General features: G+C 49.1%; 1 pseudogene; it reads left to right on the top strand.

Moving 5' to 3' along the window:
* Positions 1-3,239: 3,239 nt before the first annotated feature.
* Positions 3,240-5,465, top strand: LOC123098520 (NADPH-dependent aldehyde reductase-like protein, chloroplastic; annotated as a pseudogene).
* The last annotated feature ends 4,719 nt before the right edge of the window (positions 5,466-10,184 follow it).

Below are 10,184 nucleotides of genomic sequence, written 5' to 3'. Positions count from 1 at the left end.
GCTAACATTGTTGAATCTACATACAATTTTTTGATTTATTAAAAAATTACTGAATATATATATATATATATATATATATATATATATATATTGGAATTTTTCAAAGTCTCAAATTATTTAAAGTAAAAAATCCAAAACGTGAAATAAAAAGAAAAAAGAAAAAAGAAAAATTTAGAGAACAGGCCACCTGGACATGTGACGGCCCAAACAGGCGCGCTGTGTGTTCCCCCAGCGCGCTGGGAGGTCCCTACTGCATTGCTGGTCCAGGCAGGGGATTCTCTTATGTGAAACGCTTTTACCACTTATAGGTGACATTGGTGGGTAATATTTTGTACCTTTGAGGGCAATTTTCATGACGTACAGCCAGAAGCAATAGCCCCTTTAATATTAGGTAGGTATAGGTATAGGTATAGATATACTCCCTCCGTTTATAAATATAAATCTTTTTAGACAATTCAAATGAAATACAACATACAGATGTATGTAGACATATTTTAGAGTGTAAATTCACTCATTTTGCTACGTATATAGTCATTTGTTAGAATCTCTGGAAAGACTTATATTTGGGAATGGAAGGAGTAGATGATACATGTCAGTGGCTCCTTTGTGAGGAAAAAAATGTTGATGGTGTTTTTGCAAAAAAAGAAAAGAAAACAGACAACGCGCCCTCGACTCCAACTTTGGGCCATTGACATTGGACCCCCGCCACAATGTCACGCCTAGTCAGCCTTGTGGGCATATTCAACCACATTTTGCACCGTATTTGCACGCATAATCTAAATTGTTGCACCGATTCAATGTACACCACAAATTTTAGCATTAAAGAGAGTTTGCATGTCAAGTTCAAGCACTGGTGTTGTAATTGACTTGTTTTTTAAAAACCGATGAACTTTTCTTGAATTTCTAATAGAAACGAACGAATGCAACAAGGACCAGTGAACGAAACGAAAGAAACACAAACTACCAATCGAAAGAGAGAGCTCCTGTTCGGCGCCTTAAGCGCCCGAACAGGTAGCTGGCGCACACGCGCCGCACCTCATGGGCCGGCCCACCATGCGCAGTAGAAGGAAAATGCCTCGCGAAAAAATCACGCAAAATACTGCGGCTACAGGACTCGAACTCTCGACTTGCAGGCACAACACTAGAACAGATTTCTTAACCACTACAGCCGTTAAGTGCCACACCACTACAAGGGTCGCGAAAGTTTTAAGACCAATCCATGTGCTCTATTTATTAGATTTGCGAATTATCTCAAAACAATTTGGAAAAGTTGATTTTTTTAACAAAAGGAGTTCATCAAATTTCGAAAAAAAACTTACGAATAAAAAAAACAGTTCATTGATGTTTCAGAAAAGTTCATCTATTTTCAAAAAAGTTCATCGAATTTGAAAGAAAAGTTCATCGGTTAGAAAAAAGTTCATCACATTTGGAAAAGTTCATCCATCTTTTGCAAAAAAGTTCATCGGATGTGAAAAAATTTCATCGAAATTGAAACAAAAGTTCATCGCATTTGAAAAAGTTCATCAAATTTGGAAAAAAGTTCATCGAATATGAAAAAAGTTCATCCCATTTGAAAATGTTCATCGAATTGGAAAAAAAGTTCATCAAATTTGACAAAAGTTCATCGAATATGAAAAGAATTCAACAAGTTTGGAAAAAGTTAATCGAATATGAAAAAAAGAGTTCATCGTGTTTGAAAAAAGTTCATCGAATTTGAAAAAACATCAAATTTGGAAAAAAGTTCATCGAATTTGAAAAAATGTTCATTCCAATTTGGAAAATAGTTCATCAAAATTGAAAAGGAGTTCAGTGAATTGGAAAAAAGTTCGTCAATTTTAAAAATAACCATCGATTTGAGTCCACGCATTAAAGAAACAGGAAAATAAACACAGAAAAAGGAAAAAATGCTAAAAAGGACAGAAGGCATTCCTTATACATAGAAATAAGGAACGGAAGTACAGAAGCACCAAGGAGCAGGTGGCCTAGTGGTTAGAGCAGAATGCATGGAGCGATGAGATCGCGAGTGCGAATCCTGCTCCACGTTGCTGCACCTTTTTAAATCCTTCGGGAAAGGGGAGACGGGCCGGCCCATTTGTCGCGAATGAAGAACGGGAGGGGGTGTGTGCGCCCGTTTGTGGAAAGACCTGTATCGGGCGCTAAAGGCGCCGAATAGGATCTGGCAGAAACTACCGAAGGGAAGAAATAGTCGTAACACGTGCGAACTAGTGGGCTCCCCGGATTCAGCCTGCTTAGGCGCCGGATCAGCCATAGCATCGATTAGGAGCACCGGAAAAGAGCCAAACCTAGAAGAAAGCCTATAAAAAAATGGAAAGACTCAAAAAAAACGTGCGAACTAGTGGGCTCCCCGGATTCAGCCTGCTTAGGCGCCGGATCGGCCATAGCGTCGATTAGGAGCACCGGAAAAGAGCCCAACCTAGAAGAAAGCCTATAAAAAAATGGAAAATAGACAAAGAAAAAAGCCACACGACACCCGTTGCGGCCTGCCAACGGCGCATACCTCTGCTCAACACAAACGAAAAGGCAAAAACCAAAAAACAAAAAAAGAAAACGGGGCGGTCGCACCACTAGAACAGACTGATATATACTCCAATACAAAATACTCCGTACAAGAGAAGAGCGATGGTGTGAATCTTGGGACGAAATCATTTTCTAACCCTTTCAGCAAACTTTGTCACAAAATGAACTCGACATGAAAGTATTTCACGATCTGACCCTTTTAGCAACGCCACAGCCCGCGGCGTTGCAGCCCAACATAGAAACGCCGAGCAAGCTCGCGTTTCTGATCCACATGAAAACACCGAGCTAGCTAGTGTTACTGCTTAGGCCGAGCTGGCGTCGCTCGCTGACAGGGCTCGTTGGAAACGCCGGTTGGCGTTTCTTGCTCGACTACAAACGCCAGGGGCCATGGCGTTTCCGGCTTCACTGTTGGTGTGGATATACAGTGAGACGTCTAGTCGATCCAAAAGGAATAATCACGCAGCCAGATGCATGTGTGCGCGCCGTGCAAATGCATGGCCCCGTCTCCCTACGCGTAGTGCTAAGCACACCACATGCATGGTGCATGCACGCATGCTGCTGCCAGGTGGTTGCTAAACATACTAGTAGCATGGCCTTGTCATGTTGCCCCTCATACTCACGTCGATCGTGCATGCAGTGGTCAGTGGTCTGACCGACCCGCTAATTCAGGCAGGCAAGCACCACTAGTGGCATGCATGCCGTGCTGCTCTGAAGCTACAACCAGGCGACGCATCATGGAAACGCCAAAGCTCCTGGCGTTGCTGTCCAGGGCAGAAACGTCAAAGCCCTATGGCGTTTCTCACGTGGTCCGCAACGTAAGCTACCTCGGCGTTTCTTCTTTGGACAGGAACGCTAGCTAGTTCGGCGTTTTTATTTTGGGCAAAAACGCCGCGGGCTATGGCGTTGCTAAAAAGGTCAGATCGTGAAATACTTTCATGTCGAGTTCATTTTGTGACAAAGTTTACTGCAAGGGTCAGAATAGTGATTTCGGCCTGAATCTTGAAGCTATACATTGGACGGGGACATGGACTGAGACTTCCTTAAAACTCATCAATGCATCATCGTCACCCCGTCGTGACCAGACCAGTCGTGCCCTCCTGGACCACCCATGGGCCATGGCTGCGCTACAGCAGATGCAGGCTTCGTGCGGTTGACGACGAGAAACGTGGAGCGCGGGCCCGCCGCACACGAACACGCGCCCTGGTGGTAAGGCTTCCCAGTTTTACCTATGAACTTCCTTGATTCCCGCACGCTGATCTGGGCCGGCCACCATCGACCGGGGTCGCGATCCATCAATGGACCCTCCTGCTCGACCCGCCATCGTTCCCGCCGCTTGATCGGGGCCGCTCGACCCCGGGTCAGGGAACGCATGGTCGACCCGCGAACCAGCCAGCTATGTTGTTCCGGTGCTGCTGACACAGCCGCCGTCGCCGGCTCGTCGAATCCCGCGGCGTTGCCGCTCGGCGGACGCGTGGCCATCGTGACCTGCGCGTCGCGCGGCATCGGACGAGCCATCGCGGCCCACCTCTCCTCCCTCGGCGCGAGCGTCGTCCTGGGCTACGCGTCCAGCACGGCCGACGCCGACGCGCTCGCCACGGAGCTCCCACGGGCCGTGGCCGTGAGGGCCGACGTGTCCGAGGAGGCCGGCGTGCGCTCCCTCTTCGACGCCGCCGAGTCAGCCTGCCGCACATCCTGGTGGCCAACGCCGGCGTGAACGGCGACAAGTACCCGCCCCTCGCCGACACCGCCACGGCGGACTTCGACCGCGTGCTCGCCGTCAACGCGCGCGGCTCGTTCCTCTGCCTCCGCGAGGCCGCCAACCGCCTGCCCCGCGGCGGCGGCGGCCGGATCGTGGCCGTGACGTCGTCCGTCGTTGGGTCGCTCCCGGCGGGGTACTCTCCTTACACGGCGTCCAAGGCGGCGGTGGAGGCGATGGTAAGGACGATGGCCAAGGAGCTCAAGGGCACGCGCGTCACGGCCAACTGCGTGGCTCCGGGGGCTACGGCCACGGACTTGTTCTTCGCCGGGAAGAGCGACGAGACCGTGAGGCGGGTCGCGGAGACGAACCCAATGGAGCGGCTCGGGGAGACAGGCGACATAGCACCGGTGGTCGGCTTCCTCTGCACGGACGCCGCCGAGTGGGTTAACGGGCAGGTCATTCGGGTCAATGGTGGGTATGTCTGACAGTACTCCCCGTTTCTTTTTAGTCCGTATATAAGGTTTGATCAAAATCAAGCTTTATAGAGTTTGACTAACTTTTATTAAAAAGTATAAACATTCCTAATATGAAATCAATATTATCAGATGCACCATGAAACGTATTTTCATACCATATAGTTTTAGTATTATAGATGTTCATATTTTTTATATAAATTTGGTCAAATTTTGAATAGTTTGACTTTGACCAAATCTTATATGCAGATTAAAAAGAAACGGAGGGAGTATTGAACTGTTGGCTGGCCCCGCCATGCATTAGCCATTTCGGCGGGAGTGATTCCTTTTGTTCTTTTTGCGTCGGGAGTGAATGCTACATCAACGGAAAGTCACGGGGAGTTTACAGGGTGATTATCACTTGGCATGTTGTGATTGGATTAAGAGGGGAGGAAGAGGTCCCACCCACCTGAAAATCACGGAGCGTGCAGAGAATTAAGGGAAGACCCCGTAAAACCCCCGCATTATTCCGTCGATGTAGCATTTTCGGAATTGATGTGTCTGGGTGTTGCAGAAAACTAAACAAATTGTACTCCACTGTATTAATCTGAGGGATGTGTGATTTGCTCTGTACTGGTTGACTTCGTATTGGGTTTGTATTTTGCGTGAAACTGTGCTAAATGTTTTTCGTTCTCGAAGCAATGCTGCCAAATGACTAGCGAGTACTATTTGGTTTACCATTGGATGAATGCAAGTAAACATAGATTAATTCCAACCTCCACACGATAAGAAAAAAAGTATTTTCTTTTGAGAAATCTCGCCCGAGTTTATTATTATTATTTGTTCTCTTGAATATGCACTAGTGTGTGTATCATTATACTCCTATAACGGATGGTGTAGTACCCGCCTCTCTGAGCACCTCGCGGCCGACTAGCAGCTCCGAGGTGTCCGTTGCTCAGTGGCGTGCCACGAGGAGCAGTTGTGAGCGCTCTGAGCTGTCCGATCTGCCCGACAGCTCGAACCTGGGATACTCGGCTGACAGGTCCATGACGAGTGGACCGCCGGGTTCGCCCGGGGGGGCATCGTCATTGGGTAACTCCAGGCGCGCCCGTGGATGAGGCCCCGCGTGATGGACGACCCAACTGGGAAGTCCATGATGGGTGGAACGTGCTGCCGGATGGCTTGCTGCGGGGCCTTTGGGGGCACTCAGAGCTGCCTGGGCGACCCGGCTGGAAGGTCCATGACGGGTGGATCGAGGCCATGCAATCGCTATAGTCGACATGTGTCCATGACAGGTGGACCGAGGAAGTGCGGTCGCTACAGTCGAGGCGTGTCGACGGTGGGTGGACCGAGATCGTCGTGCGGCGGACTTGGGTAAGGATGTCTCGGACCCGGATGAACCAGTTGGAACCCGCATTCACGTATTCTCCCACGCTGCCTGGTTAGGTCATTACAGTCGGTGCGTGCGGTGGGCCCGCTTGCACGGACTATAGCAGCACCCACGCCCTCCATGTTAGGCCGCCTATGCGGACGGCGTTGAGCGAGCCGACTGGTAGAGGTTTTCAGCCGGCTGTGTGGATGGGCGTTGAGCCGGCCGTGCGGACGGGCGTTGAGCCGGCTCGACCAGATCAACCCAACAACATAGTCGATAGGAAATACGACTGCACGCCCACGGTATGTCACTTAAAGTATGAAACCAAAGATTCCTACTCGAAACAAGCGACGCGGATAAGCACCGCCCGGGCGCACTAGCGAATCCAGATATCAGGCAGTAATCTTCTACTTCAAAGATATTTCTTGATTATGTTTATAATGTATTTATATTCATCATGTATATTTACCAACGACAGACAAAGGTGATCGTTTCACATGACCGGCCAAGACATGTGCGCTCAGCCGGGCAGGGGAGTTGCTCGTAGCGGCGGCTCTGGTACTGTGTGTTTCGGGTCCGTCGGTATGTGCCTCGTTGCCGCCGTTTTGGGTATCTTTTTTGCCCTGTGTCTTTAGGTCGGTCTGTGCCATGCATGGTGTCGAGTGTTCAATATGCTTCTTTCTCTTTATATTCACCGTGTCTTTTGTTTGTCTTCGCAGTCTTGCATTGCACTCCATGCGTAGCACGCGGTGGGGGCTTCTTCACCTGTTTACTTATAGGTTGCTTTGTTCTATTGCTGGGCGTGAGAGTTGAGGCATGATGCCACTCGTGTGTGTCATCTTTGCGTCGCGGGCGTCTCTTACATTTGTTTAATTTGTCCGCCTGTATCAGGTTCAGAGTTGTTTATCCGCTTTCTATCATGGATTTTTTTTCGAGAGTACGCCAATGATAATACCGTATTTTTATAAAAGGCAGAATGTATGTACAAGAGCCCAAACAAGGGGACACCGAACACACCTACACGCTAGTAAATGAAGACTACTCTCTCATGAAAGGATCTAAAGCTCCGACACCACCAAGACCGGCCTTCTTCCACTCCTCAATCTCGTTTTGAATCTCATCTCTAAGCTGCAGTGGGGTTCTCTGTCTTGGTTTGTTGTTGAAGACACGTGCGTTGCGCTGCTTCCAAAGTGCCCATGCGATGAGGATAATGATTGAGTCCACGCTTCTCTTGGTCCTTCCCGTGAACCGGCTCCTTTGGTCGAGCCGCCATTGCAAGAATGAGATGTTTGTGTCTGGAGTGTGTACGATGATGCTCCACGCACTAAATCAGGAGTGCCACACCTCCCGAGCAAAAACGCATTGTGCGAGGATGTGATCCACATTGTCCTCCTCCTGAAGGCAAGTGTAGCAAGGGGATGGGGCATCTTGAAGACCATGCCTGGCTCGACGATCGGAGGTCCACACGCGGAATTGACAGGCCAACCACATGAAAATTTTGCACTTGAGCAGTGCCCAGCTTCGCCAAATACAATCGCCCGTCGGGGAACGGATGAACGGATGTATCCAATTTAGCCATCTTGCATTGCAGCACAGTTTCCACTCTTTGATGGTCAATATCATCCTGTTTGATGAGGATAGCTTGCGATTTGCTGTAGTTGATCTTCAGACCAGAAGCCTCACCAAAGATGTCAAATGTGGCCTTCACAAAATTGAGGTCTTGAGACGACGGTCTTAAGAACAGGGCCAGGTTATCCGCGTATAATGAAAGCCTTTGGTTCACCGATATACCTCTGAACGAGCTCAAAACACCGACCTCGGTTGCCTTCTTCATGATATAGGTGAGGGAGTCCATAGCAATAGCAAATAGCAGCGGAGAGACCGGGTCGCCCTGCCAAAGCCCTTTGGCATGGTGGAAGCGTCTGCCAGGGACTCCATTGACTACCACACGGGTATTGGCTGATTGAAGAAGCATCGAAATCCACCTAATCCATCTCTGACCGAAGCCTTTAGCTCGTAGGATCTCCATGAGGAAAGGCCAAGATAAAGAGTCAAATGCTTTCAATATGTCGAGCTTTAGGAAGAGCCCCTTCTCCTCCTTTCTGGCATGAAGTTTTCGGGCCACTTGCCTGACTAGCAGGATATGTCTTGAATGTTCATACCTTTGATGAAGGCGGATTGGTTGATCTCGATGATTTTCGACATGCGGGGCCGAACTCTCAAAGCTAGCAGCTTGGCGAAGAGCTTGGCAAAGCTGTGGGGAAGACTAATCGGCCGATAATCTCCCACTTCCATGGCATCTGGCTTCTTTGGAACAAGGATGATGTGAGCTCCATTCAGTTTGTCAAATCCTCTACCGTCTCCAACAAACACCTTCATCAAAGCTGCCATGATGTCGCCTTTTATGATTGGCCACGCAATGTGGTAGAATGCTCTGATGAACCCGTCCGGTCCAGGAGCTCTGTCTGTCGGGATCTCCTTTATCACCTTCCACACTTCATTTTCTGTGAACATTAGCTCCAGCTCTTGTAAGTCGTGACTAGGGATCTGTAGATATTCTAGGTCCAGGGAGCCTCTCCTCGATCCCGCCTTGTCAAGCAAATTTCCGAACGCCTCCGAGAAGATCTCTTCTTTCCTAGCTTGCTTGGTGATGAGCTCATCGCCCTGCTTGATGCAGGAGATAAAGTTCCTGGATCTTCTCCCATTCGCCATGGCCTGGAAGAGCTTACTGTTGGCGTCTCCGTCCCTCAGCCAACAATCCTTGATCTCTGTCTCTCAATGGTGCGCTCGAGGGAAGCTAGGCCAAGCAGAGTCAGCTTAAGGGTATGATAAAGCCAAAGTTCCATCGGGGTCAGCACCCTGAGCTCTTGCGCTCTATCCAACCGAGCGATCACCCAGTTGGCAATCTTCATGCGCAGCTTGATGTTGCTCGTTTTTCTCTGCCCCCACGCTTGTAAGTATGCCGCCGTGTTTCTAAAGAGCGCGTCCAGCCTCTTAAATGGGTCGAAGATGTCATTATAACACACCCAAGCTTCTTGAACCGCCTCTTGGAAGCCATCGGGTTTAGTCCAGTATAGCTCAAAGTGGAAGCGATGCTTAACATGAAAGTTGTTGCTCGTGGAGAGGTGTAACAACGCATGGTCTGAAACGCTAGTAGATAGCGCTTGGAGCAGGTAGTTGGGGTGAGCCAGGTCCCAATCCACGGAAACGAGCATCCTATCAATCTTAGTGAAGGTTGGCAAATTTCTCTCATTCGACCACATGAATCAGCGACCATGCATGTAAAGCTCCTTGAGCTCGTGGTCATCGACGAAGTTTCAGAATTTTCACATCATCGATCTGTTGATACTCTGATTGCTCTTATCCGATCCCCTAAGGATCATGTTGAAGTCTCCGAGGCACATCCAAGGCCCTGGCAAAGCGACCTTCTTTCATGCAAGTCTTGGAGGAATTGAGTTTTCAGCTCATCACCTTGCGGCGCATACACCATCGAGATCCACCACTCATTGTCGTCCATCTGATGAACTTTGCCAGTTAGGAAGTTGGTATCGAGGTGGATGCTATCCACCGATATGCGTGTGGTGTCCCAAGCTAATAAAATACCTCCACGGGTCTCCACAGCCGGCAAATAGGCGAAGCCATCAACAGATGGCCCTAAACATTGCATTCCCATGAATTGATCTACAATGTCAAGTTTAGTCTCTTGCAAGCAAACTAGGTCAACTCTTAGCGACGATAGGAACTCCCTAACTACCTTCCTCTTGGTAGGGTTATTCCACCCTCGCACATTCCAGCAAATGATCTCCGGGTTGTGATCCATAGCAAAGAATCAACGACACCCACACCCATCGACATGCTCATTGCACGCCGATTACTACCTCAGTCCCACGAGAGAGATCCTCATTGTTGCGGACGCACTTGCCGAATAGCGCCGCTATGACCCTCACGTGTTGTTCCCTTAGAGGGGAATCGAACAGTTCTTGGAGATCCTTAACTGCCTCGTCATCCACAGCCATGTCCTCAGGAACTAACCCAAGTGCTCGCAGTAGCACTCACTCCACCTTGTTTGACTTGGCGTTGTTTGCCCCAGCAGATTTCTTGGTGGACCATGTTGTACGCTTGG

Source organism: Triticum aestivum, chromosome 1B (genome assembly GCF_018294505.1).
Source record: "Triticum aestivum cultivar Chinese Spring chromosome 1B, IWGSC CS RefSeq v2.1, whole genome shotgun sequence".
Taxonomy (NCBI): domain Eukaryota; kingdom Viridiplantae; phylum Streptophyta; class Magnoliopsida; order Poales; family Poaceae; genus Triticum; species Triticum aestivum.
This window is presented reverse-complemented; position numbering and strand designations above follow the sequence as displayed.